The following is a 15,646-nucleotide window of genomic DNA, read 5'->3' on the forward strand; positions in this document are numbered from 1 at the left end:
AGGGATCAAAAGGTCATGCGGGATACTAAAAGGATGGAGAACAATGCACGTGGTGATGAAGAATCTATATGGTATACAAGATGAATTGTGTACGTATGGAACAAGTAGTTGAATTTGGAAGGGAGTCCGAATTCGGGAAGATTGATAGAGATAAGGAAAGAGATAAGTTGGATACTTGCAAGAGAGGGTTTCCCACGTGGTTAGGAGTCCTAAGTCATGTTAGATTCGTGGATTTTGCATAGCCTACCTCGTGTATAAATAGACAGGGAGGGTGTGGCCACCCGGTATCGATTTAGAGAGAGTTGCGTTAAAAGAAAAGTTAGGTTTTGGAGATTAGTTTGGTGCACTTTGTAAACACAAGTTGATGCAATAAAGTCGAGATATTCAATCTACATCTTCGAGTTTGTCATCTACCGGTGTTTTTTGGGTCCCGACAGTCTGACCGAAGGCAAGGCGATGGTCTGACCGGTGGGAGAGCAGTGATCTAACCACAGGTGTGCGCGTGGTCTGATCGGTCAGACAACAACGGTCTGACTGGCGTATTTGGTGCGGCTTGACCGGGCGGTGAAGGGCTTCGCCATCTACTCCATTCGAGGTAAATCTTTATTACGCAAAAGATTTTAGGGTTTTTGGTTTTCCCTACCATTCACCCCCTCTCTCGTAGGTTTGTTTGGTCTTGTTTAATCATGCAAGTGGTATCAGAGCCACGTTATTCGATTTGATGTTTGACGATTTTAGATCTATTGTCATGGCTGAAAAGTTTTCAAACAAACCTCACATTTTGATTATTGAAAGAAAAAGATAGAATCTTACATCACATTGCTTGTGATGCAGGCCTCCGCTCTGGGCCGTCCCATGACGCTACCAGGCCAAATCGGTCTCGGCCTCCTTCCAGAATCAAAAAGCCCAATAACCCTTTCACCCAAATTAAATAGAAATAAGTCCACTATAGATCCCTCATCTTGACGCGAGTTTAAATTACATCCTCGAACCCAATACCAGATATAATGCTGCCTTCAACTTGTAAAATTGGTGTACCTAATGTCTCAGGCACTAGTGTTCGGTTTTGACTAACGGGGCGAGTGGGACCCATATGGTCCGGGCTATTCCCAAAAAGAATAACAAAATAAAAACAAGTTACACTTACCATGAAGCAATGGCAGCAACTAACCCCATTGCAAGCGAAGTCGTCGGCAATGTCGCCGCGGCCACCGTCCGAGCTACTCCGCCGACAACGGCCACCGTGCGAGCTCCTCTGCCAGCAAGCATCTACTTGCCATACCACTCGGCGGCAAGCTCCTAAAGCTGCAAACACGCATTCGACATCGTCGTGCACTGATGAGATCTCCTCCTCCTTAATTACCGCTGCAGCAGAAGCATGCAAGGTGACCACAACCAACCACCATCTTCCAAGCCAATCCCGAGCTCCAAGGTTTACACCTACCAACAAGATCATCTTCCCACCATCACTGGCCGCCGCTTCTTCTCGCCATGCTCTGCCTCGCCGGCCTTCGCTCACCCAGTCATGCAGATGCAGTACGAGTGTACTACCACCAACCGTGTGGCGTGGCCATGGAAGGAATCCATTGCATATCGGCTCCAGGCGCGCCGTGCAAGAACATACTTCCTCCGTTTTAGGTTCTAAGATGTTTTGACTTTGGTCAAAGTCAAACTGCTCCAGTTTAACCAAGTTTATAGAAAAAAATAGTAATTTTCGACCCAAGATAAATTTATTATAAAATTATATTTAATTATTAATTTAATAAAACTAATTTGGTAATATCAATATTACTATATTTGTCTATAAATTTAGTCAAACTTAAAGCAACTTGACTTTAACCAACATCTTATAACATGCAACCGAGGGAGGGAGTATTTACTAAGCGCTGATGTCATAGCATCGTTGCTGTCGTGAACGTCCAACAGCTGACCACGTGGCATCACCGCATCCCCCGCGTGCGCACTCCGCGCAGCTGTCTCGCCATGAACGTCCAACACAGCAACCAGTTACAACCACGCTGTGGACCCATGCCCCTCGCCTCGCCTTGGCCAAGTCTCACGCGAGAAAGAGGACGGCGCAAGAAGAGTGTGGATGGGCCTCTCGACAATGGTCCCGATCAGAACGTCATTATCGCCGCAACCATGGCAGGGCGAGGGCGAGGCGTCACGCGGGTGGAGGTTGAAGGAGCGGATGAGGCCGTCGGAGGCAGAGCTAGGGAGCTGCTAGGTGGCAACGTGGGGAGGCGGAGGAAGGGACTCCCTTCCTGCGGCAAGGCCACGGTTGCGGCAGGCGGCACAGATGAGGAGGAGTGTGGGTAGTGTCGGAGATGGAGAGAAAAGTATCAAAGATGGAGAAAGGGGGTTGGAGGATATATATATATACATGGGGTTCACGTTGGTCTCACTCGTCACATCAACTAAACTAGGCACTATACTGTCTAAAATCTCTAGGTACACCGGTTTTATAAGTTGAGACATGCGTTATATTTAGTACTACGATTGAGCACGTGATTTAAATTCAGCATAAAAATGAGAGAGCTACAGTGAACTTGTTCCAATAAAATATATGTCATGTTTTTACCTTCCTCCTCACCTCCGGCCCAACAGACCCAAGCCCAACTACACTCTCAACAAAAAGAAAATGTCTAATTAGTTTCCCTTTTTCCCGACCTCACCTGCTAGCTTCTCGTCCTTTCAATGATTTTAATTATCTAGAAAATTATTTTATCTTCCAAAAATCACATCTCCTAATCCGTAACTCCGATCCATCCCGTCAAGTCTCCAAATTTTCCAAAAATTAAGGCCTATCCAATGTCTGTCTTAATTATTAGTAATAGTATTTTTATTATTAGTGTTTTACTTGGTTTTCTCTTTTTTTTCGAGTGGTCGAAGCAACGAAAATTATCTCAGATGTGAGATTTTGAAAATTTCGAAGACGAAGAGAGTGGCAAAAGGTATATACAGATGTCAACATCACGAGATATTAGAATCCTCTCCCCTAGATTGTGTTATTTCTCATCTCGACTATGGCCCTGTTTAGATTTTAACTTTTTTTTCTTCAAACTTTCAATTTTTTCGTCACATCGAACTTTTCTACACACACAAATTTTCAAATTTTCCGTCACATTGTTCCAATTTCTTTTAACTTCCAATTTTAGCGTGGACACAGCCTATAGAGCTGATGGTGTGAACCCTTGAGCCCGAAGAAACCTTATTTATTGCACCCCCACTTAATATAATGGAACATGGAACAAAATCAAGACTTAGTAAACTGGAACACACAAGTAAGCGAAAAAGATACTATATGCTCAGAGTCTAAGGGTGTATTTGAGAAGAAGGGGATTGAGGAGATTGAGAAGATACGCAAAACGAGATGAGCCATTAGTTTATGATTAATTGAGTATTAATTATTTTAAATTTTAAAAATGGATTAATATGATTTTTTAAAGCAACTTTCCTATAGAAAATTTTTGTAAAAAATACACCGTTTAGTAGTTTAGGAAGCGTGCGTGCGGAAAACGACGTGCTTTCTCCCTCAATATCCTCCAAACGAACGCTGCCTAAGTTGGCGGCTAGGATCATGCAAACGTTCAGCCAGTACGAGAAAATTCATAAACCGGTTGCGGTTATACTAATTAAATAAACAACGGCGATTGATGAATGTTCCCTGCTTTCTATACTAATATAAAAAGGAGGAGTTGTCTCCTTGCAATCCTACAGGTGAAATCATCCAGATCAATCCCTACCGTCCATCCGCGCGCACGATTTCACCGCCGCACGATTGAGTACCGCCGCGAAAACTACTCCCCATCCACGCGCGAAGACTTCGCCCATCCACGCGCAAAGACTTCGCTCCTCTGTACTGCCGCCGCGCCGCCGCATCCTCGCCGGAGCCGCCTTCTTCTCCGTCCGCCGCCGGAGCCGAGGTCCCCTTCCGGCACCGCCGCCGCTGCCCACGCCGACCTCTTCTCCTGCCGCCGCCGGATCCTACCATCTGCCATGGCCGGCCCCATCCGCCGCGGCCAGCGCCAAGGGCGGCCCCTTCCGCCGCCGCCGCCGCCGCCGCCACCACCATCGCCATCGTGCACTCACCGCTGGCGAGCCGACGTCCTCCCCATCCGCCGCCGCCGATGGAGCCGAGGTCGTCCCCAGCCACCGTTGCCGCTGTGCACTCCACCGCTGGCGAGCCGACGTCCTCCCCATCAGCCGCCGCCGATGGAGCCGAGGTTGTCCCCAGCCGTCGCCGCTGCCGTGCACTCCACCGCTGGCGAGAGCCGCCGAACTCCACCGCTGTCACAGGTTACTGCCATACTGTACTGAAAAACTGAAAATGCATCACAAAATTTCTCCAGTGGTTGAATTATCTCCAGGCAATGCAGTTGAATGTCTCTGATTAACCTAACTGCCAGCTCTCAATCAAGTTTTAGTTGCAGAAGGATATGCAATAGTTCTGACGAAAATAGAAGAATATCTGAATCCTGAAATTTCAGATATGCAATATTTCTGCAGCTTATTGGTTTTATTTTCTGCCATCAGATTTTACATTTACAGGTCGAAATGAAGTAATGGCTACCACTTTTTTGCTTGTTTCTATATGTATGCAGCCATGGCTATCTTTACTAACCTAGCTGTGTCAAGACCTCCTCCCACATGATCGGGTTCCCTTGAGATCTCCTCTCCCCACCTAAGCACTGGATTATGCATGTTAGGCAGGTTTCTCTCTATCCCGTTCCATGGCAGCAGACATTGCTGGATGTTTTTAGCAAGAGTGATGCCATCTTGATCTCCTTGGGTACTGGAGCCCTCACTTCCTATATCACATAGGTATTTCACCCCTTTCCTCCAATTAATTATAATCAACGTTGGTTGATTTTCTGTGTATTCCCCCCAATCTTCTGTTCATGACTCACAGGATTGGTGATGGCTAGGCTGAGCTCGCTCGCAGATGGATTCGCATACTATGACAAATATTCCAAGGTCTGGAAAAAAAATCATGAGCCACATGATATGTAGGGTTGATCTACTGACATTAACATGCTTCAGTTTTTGGTATTTTGTTCATGCTTTCAAATTCCTTGGTTGATTGTTGTTAGGACCAACCCAATCTAATGATAATTATTTAAATATTATAGTTCCTTACATGCGAGCAAATGATTGACCTGTTCAAGTAAAAGAACAAATGATTGCTTTATTATTGCTTTTCACTCTGTGTGTGCGTGTTTTTGTTGCTCATAGCATATTGTCCTCTATACATCTTCTACAGAGCATCCACCAATGGAGGACGCATATATGGTGGCAGAAAGAATTCTATTTAGAAAGAAGTAATGATTAGCTTATTTCTCATGCAGCATATATCTATTTCATTTCTGATAGATCATTTAAATGTTTGCTGACTCAGCAATGATCGCTACAATGAACACTATGGCAAGGTACGGCAACAAGTATGGCAACGACTCTGTCCCTCCTGTGAATCCATCGGCTAACCCCAATCTGGTACGCAGTTCTTAACCTATTATATGCATCTCTTGCACCCACCATTTGTCAATCACCATAATGCTTCTGTTTGGAGGTATTGATGTTCTTTTATTGTCTTTGCTAAGGTGATATATGTGGTCTTCAGACTGATCATCAGATTATTTAGGTTTAATCCCATGATGGCATGCCATCTTCATTGGCATTGTTGATCCATATCTCATCGAAGTCCTCTATAATCCTGTAAATCTTTATATACAAAGCATCCGACCTTTGAATCTGGTTGCATTAAAGGTACAATTACTTTACATCTCTAATTTATTTGTCTTAAATTCTTGGTTTCTATATGCATTATGAGATAGCCAGAGAAAAAGGAATTCCCCGTGGCCATGGTTTATGGTTGATGTTATCAGAAATTTTAATCGAGGATATATATAAAAAGGAATGAATGTTCATCGAATCAGAGTTGATGACTTGACAAGGTCGAGTTAAGTTTAACACATCCATGTATAGATCATTCTGCTTGCCACTTTGGATTGATGTCGTCAGCACTTTATATGATCTTTGGAATGGTAGTCTGCTTGGGAGACCAGGGAATGGTACCCATCTCTCTACTGAAACAATTTATGTGACTGGTTTTCATTCTGTTTGGACCATACACAACCTTTTCAGTTCAAGTGGAAAAGTAAATCAATTATTGTGTCAATCTTCTGGTCACTTGTGTATATCTTGAGGTTTATACATATTATAAGGTCACCTGTTTATGTCTGGAGATTTATATATATTTAGGCCAATGTGTACATCTTCAGATTTGGAGTGAATAAAACTTTGCAATATCCATGTATGCCTCTCATCAAATAAAGCTATTTGTTTTATAAGTTACTGAATACTGATGGCACAATTTTAATTTTTTCCTGGCAGGAGCTCTGCAAAGCATTTCCATTTCTCAGCGTTTCTTGTTTACCACTTTACCAATATATAATTTTCAAGTTTCAGAAGCTTCTTGAGATATTATTGAGATATTATTGTGAGGTAATAATATGTTGCTCATGTACCATCTGAATTAAAATTTGGTACATCTCCATCTAATCCCATGATAAATAGTGATAACCTATTTCTGAAATATTTGGATCCCACTTTTTTTAATCTCAAATTATGAAACCCTGTATATATACATGCAAGACAATTTCCTATCCAGGACGATGCTGCTGCAGGGATGGAAGAAGAAAGGTTGATAGGTCTATGTCCAGCTTCTTTGGTTATTCAACTAAGATATTCAGCAATAGTCTTATCTTATTTTTGATACAACAGTAAGTGACTTCATGTTCATATTTTTTTACACTGATATTGATTGTGCAACCTGGATTTCTTTGCAGTTTTACCGGCATGTTCATACGATGGAGAGGATAGTGTAAGTTCAGACCCACCAAATGTGTTTTTTCCTACCTCCACCCTCGAGACAGGTTTTGTATTATTTCTTCGAGCCTTTCGCTTGTAGCAAGTTGATTCTGATTCTCGGTGAGTTCATAGATATCGAGGCATTCATTGAGTATGTTTCCTTTTGCTTCCATTTTGGTTCAATCAATTCATACAATTGGTGCTTCAGTATACTGCTACTCATTTGGCACCCTTGTGGACATAAATTTGCTGTCTAGTTCCACGTTCTTCACAAATAATCGGATATATATATAATGCCAAAACGTGCCTTGCACGTGCACGATAACTAGTATATAAATGTGTACTACTCCCTCCATTTCTAAATGATCTTCGCATTACCAAAAGTAAAAAGTTTCAATTTGATCTTCGTATTTCATTAGGAAGCAGCAGAAATCATGGGTAGACGATAATGGCGCTTCGTATTAAGCAGCACTACATGCATGCATTGGCTCTGTGAGAGTTAAGTTGGGAGCTGCTGCATGCGTGGAATTAATGCATTATAGCTGATTGGCTGGTGCACGCGGCATGCAAAATTGATGAAGCGACATGCACGGATAGATGGGATAGTAACTGCTCCTTGGTCTTGCTGCTTAGGTGAAATATGAAGATCATTTAGAAATTTAGGGAGTATGTCACAATGATGACAAGAGACCATTCTACGTCAGCAAAGGAATTAAAAATGACCGTTTCGGTCCTAATAAAAGGGAACGGGCCGGTGAGCACAAAGAGATAGCTAGTGAACCCTTGATAGTGTTTTCTACAGATAGTAGAAATTATTGGGACTCTTTTTCTTACCCAATAAACTATATCTATTTCTACTTTTAGTACACCTTAACTAGTAGTACTAGTAGTTAAAAAAAATTAATTGTTTATATTGAAATTAGAACACAATCAATGGGTTAGATCATTTACCTGGTGATATTACTGACAGTGGAACAATTGACCTTATGGCACTTTGTAAGAGGGATTAAATATATCTGGCAAAGAGTGGAAAATAGGTAAATATAACCTGTTGATGAACAAATACTACTAATTAATTAATAGACAGCACCATAAAGATATGCACGATAAGGTTTTTTTTTTAAAAAAAAGGCAAAAGTTTTAACTCGTATATATAATGATAGAGCAGAGAGAACATATTCACAGAGCTTTTATAAGGACAGAAACCCACGAAAAGGCTAAGGACCATGAAGAATATAAAGGAAACTTTATGTATTTATATCGAGGGGGTTTCTCAATTTAATTAATTATGACTTCAGCTTGGTAGGTTCAGTTGACACACACACACATATATATATCTGTGTGTGTGTCAAGCACTAACCCATTATATATAACTACTTTATCTTAAATAATAATTTCTTTAGGACAACAACTGAGTAATGACGGAGAAAGACTGAAAGAGCCACTCAGTTTGGATAAGCACGCATTGCCCAATGCCAAATCCCAACGCCTATTTAAGTGCATACCAGGCTTCATTCTACAAATTCAGAGCATGAATTAGCAAAGCTGATCAAGAGCACACTAGTTTCCACAATGAAGAAGTCTGAGGTAGTCATGGACATGAAGAAATTTGATTGCTATCGTGTTAGATATGTTTGTCTAAATTTGTCGTGCTTGTTAATTTTCATTTCTTTTTATTGGGATCTAAAGGTGCAATTCAATAATACTTTTTGTTGCAGGTCACTGTTTCTTCATCGTCGGGAAGATCGGTCACAAACAATGCTACTGATAATTTTATCGATGGCGTCAGCAAACAAATCATCGGTTTCCAGCAACACAAGACGGAGATCAATGATCTCAAGAGGCAGAATAAGGAGCTGTCGAAGCAGAACAAGGAGCTGATGGATCAGTACCAAGAGCTGCCTTCTCTTTGAAAAAAGTATGAAGATCTGACCAAGAAGTATGAAAATCTGACCAAAAAACGGAACGAAGATCTGGCCAAGCTCAAGAAGGAGAAGGAAGATATGGAGAAGGAGATACGAGGGCTTCGGGAGAGGATCAAAGAGCTAGAGGAACAGGTCTGTTGTGACAGTTGTGTAATTCTATGATTAATTGTGTGTATTTTCCTAGCCATGAACGAGTTTACGCACGGCCTAGTGTTAGTAAACGCGAGCTGTTATGTCAGATTATTGCATGCTAGGTTTGAGTTTGGTTGAGAAGTGTTGCGCTGTTTCCTGATGTAATGCATGCACTTTGTTTTCTGTTGGTGCGTTTGTCTTATCAGGCAGCCGATCCTAGACGTTCTGGCACTTAAAATATTGTCCCCTATTTAATATTTTGTAGTTGTGAAATTTGACCGAATTTTTTCAAAGTTTCGAAATTTTTTTGTAATTTTCGGTTGCATGCCCCCCCCCCTCGCGATTAGTAAAACTGATACATTAAACCCTAGTTATAGTACTGAATTTTGTAATTACTTTGTGATGAAACATTTCTGATGATGTCATACATGTCACCGTTGAAAGAGATTGCCCATGTAATATGAGAAGAAAAATAACGCATTTTTGCAAAGAAGAATAAGGCAAGCCAAACTTATGGCTTAAGAATGAACTTTTGATTAATCCAATTATCATCATGAAACCTGAGTAGTTCTCAATCATACGTCACTACTAGAAAAATAGTTTTTACAGGCGGCCAAAAACCGTTTTCGTAGGCGGGGGAGAGTTCCGCCGCTATCCTATCGACTGAGAAAATAGGCGATTTTTACAGGCGGGTCCGCGGCCCGCCTGCGAAAATAGAGAACAACAAAAAAATCCAGCGCTACCTGCTGGCGACGCCGCCGGCGCCGGCTTCCCATTCTCCTCCCATTCCCCCATCCAATCCAGTAGTTCACAAATTCACAAAACCATCATAGTAGCATCACAATCAAATTCACAAATCAAATCAAACGCATCACAATAATTTTCAAAATCATTTCAAAAATCAAAACAAACGCGCCGCCTCCACCCTTACCGTCACTGGCGGTAGCTGCCGCCGCAACCGCCCTCCGCACCACCGGATCTGGGAGGAGGGAGGGGAGACGCCGCCGACTCCACTCTCCTCGCCGTCGCCGCTGCCGGTCCGCCCCAAACCGCTGGCCACTGGCCTCCCCCTCCCCATCCAGCCAAATCTGAGAGGGACGGAGGGAGGGGAGCCGCCCCGCACCGCCGGCCACTGGCCACCGGCCTCCCCCTCCCCCCTCCGGCTAGATCTGGGACAGAGGGGAGGGAGGGGAGCCGCCCCGCTCCGCCGGCCGCCGACCACCGGCCTCCCCCTCCCCCCTCTGGCCAGATCTGGGAGGGAGGGGGGCCGCCGCCGGCCGCCCCGCGCTGTAGGCCACCACGCGTCCGCACCGCCTTCCGTGCGCCCCGTGTCCACACCGCCTTCCGCTGCCCGCGCCACCTTCCGTTGCCCACGCTAGGGTGCGTCGCCTCCGGCCAGCGGCCGGGGAGAGGGGAGGTGGAGGGGACTTAGAAAAAATCACCGATGATGCCTTTGTATTTATATTCCACGCCAATTTTCGCAGGCGGACCATATAAGAGGTCCGCCTGCAAAAATGAAGGGTATTTTTGCAGGCATTCAGCTTAAGTGTCCGCCTGCGAAAATAGATTTTCGCAGGCGAACAGCGAGTTTCAACCGGGTTTGCATTTTTGTAGGCGGCCATTTGGCTCCAATAATCATACCTGCCTGGAAAAATAAAAGGCCAACATTGCTAAAATCATTTTTCTAGTAGTGTGTTATTTAAACATTTTTAAATGAGGATTGTATTATATGCAGTTGCAGATGCATGTGGGTGCAGGGGTCTAATGGTTAGCTTATAATTAGATTTTCTTTTATAATAACAATTTTGTATTTTTAAAGTTGTTCATGATTTATTTGGAACCTGCATGTACAAGTGAGATAGTCCAAAGCCAACTGAGAATATGTACCTATCAACAATAGACTGCTGCTTTGAATTAAATAATGACTTGATGCAAAGACACGTCGAATTGCTGACGTGGGGAATATTATTACATCACCTGATCAAGTACGCGTTTTTGGCCCTCAAAAGTATTATCACTTACTGTAAAGATAAATTGAAAGGCGAAATCTAGATTTGATTAGCTTGACCATGACCTGTAAACAAAAAGAGACAGTACGTAGTATCGATTATAGTCACACATAATTGACTTCACCTGTAAAACAAGTGAGCGAAAGATCACGTTAGTCAATGTGTCATGGGCTTTGGGCCGGGTGTCTTAGGCCCATTGGATAAGATTAGGGTTTGTTAGAATTAGATAAGCTTTGTTAGGATTAGATTAAGGAGTCCTCCATCTATATAATCCAATCTATCTCCATCCATCCCGATTCTTCTCCACAATGGTTGTAAACCACAACGAACCTGCATATATGCTGCTTTTGTTGCCCACCCACCCATCAATCCGGTACCATGCAGCAAACCATTTTTATATATGTATGTATAAGATATGGTACATGTGAGTGCCAAATCTAAAAACCAAATACTAGAACTGATATCTGTAAGTACCAGATACCAGCTCTGATATCATGACCGTTCATACTTTATAGGGTACCACATGTCACATGTAAGACGGAGTGTCAAACAAAACGTTCCTAGCGGATATAAATTTGAAAGAAAATTGAGTTCGACTTCGTGAGTAACTTCTTGTAAAAAAGGTGAAGGATAAAGCCGAAAATAGGATAAGCTTTATGTATTCGTATCAAGGGGAGTTCTCAATTTATTATGACTTTAGCTTGATGGCTTCAATTAATTCACCTATGGGCAGCATCAACCCACTATAACTACTTTATTTTTAATAGTAATTTATTTAGGAAAGCAACCGACTTATGGCGAAGAAAGAATACTTCAGTTTGGATAAGCACGTAATGACCAAATCCAACATCTATTTAAGTAGAGACTAGGCACCATAGACGAATTGAGAGCATGAATTAGCAAGCTAGCAAAGCTTATCAGGAGCACACTAGATTCCATAAATGAAGAAATCGGAGGTGGTAGACATGAAAAGAAATCTGTTTCCTGCTCCTGTACTCTTTGTCTGAATTCAGGTTCAATTAATTGACACACTTAATTTGTGTTGCAGGTAATTAGTTCTTCTTCGTCAGGAAAATCGTTAACAAACAATGCTGCTGAAAACATAATGGAAGGCATCAACAAACAAATCCTTGGAGCTGAGCAGTACAAGATGGAGAATAGAGATCTTAAGAGGCAAAACAAAGAGCTGTCGAAGCAAAACAAGGAGCTGATGGAGCAGAGCAAAGAGCTGATGGAGCTGCCTGCTCTTCGAAAAAAGCACGAAGAACTGACCAAGAGGTATGAGAGCCTGACTAAGAAGCGAAACGAAGATCTGGCCAAGCTCAGGAAGGAGAAGGAAGATCAGCAGGTCGATTTCAAGAAAGAGAAAGAAGATCTGGAGAGGGAGATACGACAACTTAAGGAGGAGATCAAACAGCTAGAGTGTTGTTGTGTCATACTATGATTAATTATTTAATTGTGTGTGTTAATTTCCCAGCCAAAAATAAGTTTGCACACTGCCCAGTGTTACTGTGTTAGTAAATTCGTGCTGTTATGTCATGTTATTATTGCAAGGGATTGAATTTGGTTAAAACTGTTGTTGTTTCATGATATAATGCATGTGTGATAGATGTTTTCAAACAGAGTTTTTGTAGTTACTTTTATGATGTTGTCATGGATGTAAGCGTTCAAAGAGATTGCCCAATGTAAGATGAGAAGCAAAATAAACACATTTTTTTTTTCAAAAGAAGGTTAACGCAAGACAAACTTATGGCTTAAGAATGAACTTTTGCTCAATCTAACTGCTGATATGGACAACTACATTACCTGTGACAGAATCAAAAGTATTTTGGTGGGTTGTAAAGGTAAATTAAAAAGAAAAAATGGATTTGATTAGCTTGACCCTTGACCTGTAAAAAAGAAAGGATCGAATGATAGTCGCAAATAATTGATTACTGTTGACATTATAGGCATATAATGATTTAATCTATTCCATAAATAAATCATGACATTACAGATGAAAACTAGCATGAACGCATCATTAGATCTACACATGTAAACTACACAGTATAACATGAACAGATCAAATATGCGCAACATATTGAACACGTACCGAGGTGGCGGAAAGACCGGCTGCTCGGTCGAAACTTTTCGCAGGCGTCTACGAAGGCACGCAGCACGCGAGCGAAGAGGAAGACGAGCCGTCGCGGACGAACAGGGAGCAGTCGCGCAAAGCGATTCCCAAAAACCTTATTGCCGCCTTCTCCCGGTGCAGGACGTCGAAGGCAGAGGATCCGGAGACCTGCTCTCCCGATCTAGGTGCACGCCAGCGAGCGGGATGGAGTAGTCTACGAGCGACGGTGTAGCACAGAGGAGGAGGCAAACCCTAGATTGATTTCGTGTATGTTGCGTGAAGACGGCGGGTCGGTTTATATAGAGAAGGGTCGCTTGATCAGGACGCCCGCACGATCTCCACTGCGCGTAACCGAACCGGATATGTCGCGCGTAACTTATCCGGACTCCACGCCGTTTGCACGCACCGGATTTTTCGGAATATTTCCAAAACAAAAACGAATCCGAATTTGCAGCAAAACAAAACTGCAAAAGGAGGCTGCGTCTGCTCAAGGTGAGGAACCAATTTTGGCGGATCATTCGACGCGTACGTCGTGCACGCGCGCCGCCGGCCCGGCGAGGCGAGCGAGCGAGCGCGCGCGTGTGTTCCCCCTCTTCTCTCCACCACACATGCTTCAAGTGGCTAGGAGGTCATCCTCCCTTTTAAGGAGGTCCCCCTCTCCTAGAATAAGAAAGGTGGTACTAAACTCCACATACATGTCATCCCATGAGGTGGGTTTTTGTGATTTTCCAAAGAATTAATCTTCGAGTAAGCTAAGGCCTACTCCCTCTGTCCCAAAAAAAGGCAAACCCTGGGTTTGCGTGTCCAACTTTGACTGTCCGTCTTATATGAATTTTTTTTATAATTCGTATTTTCATTGTTGTTAGATGATAAAACATGATTAATATTTTATGCGTGACTTGTCTTTTTATTTTTTTTCATAATTTTTTTAAATAAGACGAACGGTCAAACGTTGGGCACGGAAACCAGGGTTTGTCTTTTTTTGGGACGGATGGAGTATTCATTAATTCCAACAATTACTTGACCTGTAAAACCAAGGAACCCCTAAGGTAGTCAATATATATGTGGTGCAAGACCACAACGAACCTACATGCAACCTAGGAAAAATTTCCTGCAATCGAGAGGGGCTACTTAAATGATAGGGTAAATTTGATCCATGCCACCGTGCCATTGGAATTTTACAAAATTAGGACCGTGTTACTGCCGTCACATTTTCCATCCATCCCTTTTTTGTCATCTTCCTTCTTTCTCCCATTTCTTCCCAGTTATTTCTCCCATTTCACCACAATGAACCTGCATATGCTGCTTTGCTGCCCACCCATCCATCCGGTCAGTGGCGGAGGACAGAAAAAAAGTATGGCCCATGGACAACCGCGAGAGTCAATATAAAAAAAATAAAAAACAATTTATCTCCACAATTCTATATTTATTCAGTATGGCAACAACTATTGATCACAATCCATTATACATTGTCCATTTCCAAACAATCTTAAATAGTAGAAGAGGAGACGCAGAAAATTAAAATACCTCAAGTAATAAAGTGTCGGCAATATATCACATGTGTAAGGAGGATAGCTATATATATACAAAATCTGCAAAACAAAGAATTAAGATTGATTAATAGACTATATATCTTTGAGGTGGGGATAAGATGGAGAAAAACAAGTGGAATGGAATGTAAAAGCATTTTAGTGCCAGAAGCTTGCAGTTGCTGCTGCACGCCTGCACTGCCTTCTACTGATGCCTGCCCCTTGCCGGCTGCCGCAGCAACTAGCAGAGGAAATGCCAGATGCAGATGCCTCCCGGCTCTCGTGCGGCAGCGCTGTCATCAGGGTTTGAAATTTCAAAGCTAAGATTTCTGCCGCAGGTGGGCGAAAGAACCAAAATTTCTGAAAGATTTTTTTCTACGAAATTTTTTGAAATTTTAACTGATTTTAAATAAATTTGAATAAAATTTGACCAAATTCATAAAAAATTATAAAAAAACCGAAATTTTTAGACGAGATGTGAGCATTTCGGCTGTCATCCGTCGCCTCGTCACGACGATGCCAATCGCCTGATGAGATGCGAAATTTCTGAGCTAGGATTCAATAGTCAACTGAGTCAACACCCGTATTAACATAAAACAAACCCAACAGACCTATGATCTAGCAGCGAGATATTAAAGTACGGATACCCACGCATCGTGGGGTCACCTTCCTAGTTTATATTTAGGGGAGATTTCAATTTGTTACTAATTTAGCTTTGATGGCTTCAATTCACCTATGGGCAGCACCAACCCACTATAACTACTTATTTTTAATAGTAATGCCTTTAGGACAGCAATTAACTTATGACAGAGAAATAATCCTTCAGTTTGGATAAGCACACGCTTTTCCCAAATCCCAACATCTATTTAAGCAGACCCTATGCACCATAGACGAATTCATTGAGGGCATGAATTACCAAGCAAAGCTGATCAGGAGCACACTAGATTCCACAATGAAGAAATCGGAGGTAGTCGTCGTAGACATGAAGAAATTTGTTTACTGTCGTGTTGCTCCTGTATTCTGTCTGAATCCGGGTTGAAATAGTTAATACACTTAATTTGTGTTGCA

General features: G+C 42.4%; 2 long non-coding RNA genes and 1 other non-coding gene across 4 annotated transcripts; all 3 read left to right on the forward strand.

Moving 5' to 3' along the window:
• The first annotated feature begins 4,678 nt into the window (after window positions 1-4,678).
• LOC9271234 (uncharacterized) lies at window positions 4,679-6,782 on the forward strand. Of its 2 annotated transcripts, XR_001545602.3 has the most exons (6): window positions 4,679-4,824; window positions 4,913-4,977; window positions 5,264-5,321; window positions 5,399-5,493; window positions 5,601-5,766; window positions 6,394-6,782. It is a non-coding gene; the product is annotated as an uncharacterized lncRNA (long non-coding RNA). The 2 variants fall into 2 exon arrangements; XR_001545603.3 differs by lacking the exon at window positions 5,264-5,321.
• Window positions 6,783-7,034: 252 nt separating this feature from the next.
• On the forward strand, window positions 7,035-9,110 carry LOC136356331 (uncharacterized). Its single transcript, XR_010741063.1, has 2 exons — window positions 7,035-8,457; window positions 8,589-9,110. It is a non-coding gene; the product is annotated as an uncharacterized lncRNA (long non-coding RNA).
• A 2,684-nt stretch (window positions 9,111-11,794) lies between these two features.
• LOC9268817 (uncharacterized) lies at window positions 11,795-12,556 on the forward strand. Its single transcript, XR_010740597.1, has 2 exons — window positions 11,795-11,892; window positions 11,985-12,556. It is a non-coding gene; the product is annotated as an uncharacterized protein (transcript).
• Window positions 12,557-15,646: the final 3,090 nt, after the last annotated feature.

Source organism: Oryza sativa, chromosome 4, assembly GCF_034140825.1.
Source record: "Oryza sativa Japonica Group chromosome 4, ASM3414082v1".
Classification (NCBI taxonomy): Eukaryota; Viridiplantae; Streptophyta; class Magnoliopsida; order Poales; family Poaceae; genus Oryza; species Oryza sativa.